The sequence below is a fragment of the Monosiga brevicollis genome, genomic scaffold (genome assembly GCF_000002865.3).
Source record: "Monosiga brevicollis MX1 MONBRscaffold_27 genomic scaffold, whole genome shotgun sequence".
Classification (NCBI taxonomy): Eukaryota; class Choanoflagellata; order Craspedida; family Salpingoecidae; genus Monosiga; species Monosiga brevicollis.
Genome location: NW_001865064.1, coordinates 5,559 through 6,974, shown reverse-complemented (window position 1 = coordinate 6,974; position 1,416 = coordinate 5,559).

Below are 1,416 nucleotides of genomic sequence, written 5' to 3'. Positions count from 1 at the left end.
GATCTGTTTACTTTATAGGTGGTCGCAGAGCTACTGAGCGCAACTCAAACGCTTTGCTCCTACCAAACTTCAAATTCCGATGGTGCGAATCTGATTCCCATGTCATCGTTCGCATTGTCTTGTTCTCATCGGAATTCCACGTGCCGCCAGTCCAAGGCTTGATTCATGCGGAGCAGACCAGACGCTGGCGGTGCGCTGCTGCTGTTCTCTGTAGCGTCGGCTGGCGCGTGGATCCTCAATTGTTCAATATCCACGACCTACAAACCCTTGGTGACTGCGTGGCCGCTCTAACGTCCGCCGCTCAAGCTGCACCTACAAATTGAAATTTGTGAAGGTTGTGGTTGCTTTGTCGATCGCTATGCAAACAGAAAATAAAGTCGATGACCAGGGCGGGCTTTGCTGAACGTCTAAAGCAGAACAGTCCAACAACCACCGAAAAAGAGCGAAAAACAGCCCTGCCTTCATTCGCCATGACATCGACTGATGACTATGGTGTCTCCATATTGGCGGCTGCAGCGCTGCGCGAGCTGGTGATGTGGGCGGCTCGCCGGAGGGTAAGCGGAGTAACTGCGAGCACAAAAAAAGACAAGAAGCACAAGAAGCACCATCATCATGTATTGGACTGCAAGCTTAGACGCATGTCCAGAAGCTACTGTATCACTGGAAATCGCCAGTCCCGGCGATGATGCTCGATTATCCTTCAGGGCGAGGAAGTAAGTCGAACATTGTCGTCGTTGCTGCCATCGAGATATAAGTACGGTCCTGTAGACCAAGGGAGTGGCATTTTGAGCCTTCATTGGGGGCGCTGGATGTCAAAGCCAGCATGCAGGTAGGAAGACACGCAACTTCTATGGCTGCATCCAGCTCGATCACAGTGAAGCTCGGGCGCTTGATGGCTGCGCACCGAACATGTGGTCGTGTAACGTCTTGTGACAAGGCCAGGATCAGTGAAGGCATGGGCTGATTGTGGCTTGCATCACAGCAAGCCTTTGAGGCAAGGCTTGCATCTGCGTTGCGCAGACGCGCTGGGAGATTACCATGCATGAAAATCGCCACACAGTGCTGGTAACCGACCGGCTTGCGTTTGTGCTGCTGAATCAAGAAGCAATTTGATGAGAAGGGATCAACACAAAGGCAGCCATTGACAATCAATGCCTCGACGACTGTTGAGGCATCAAGGCGCACCGCAACCGTGTGCTGGAAGCAGTGATCAAACTCAGGATTCTGAGAGACCGACGGGCGTCGACAGAGTGCTCGAATGATTGCCTGAACGGCTCATGCTGATGATGATGATGCCACGACACTGCGGCTCGCCCGAGGAGCAGAAACCAAGAGCCAGCGCANAAAAAAAAAAAAAAAAAAAAAGAAGAAGAAGAACATGAAGCACAGTCATTGTGAGCGCGCCTTGCACTCGTC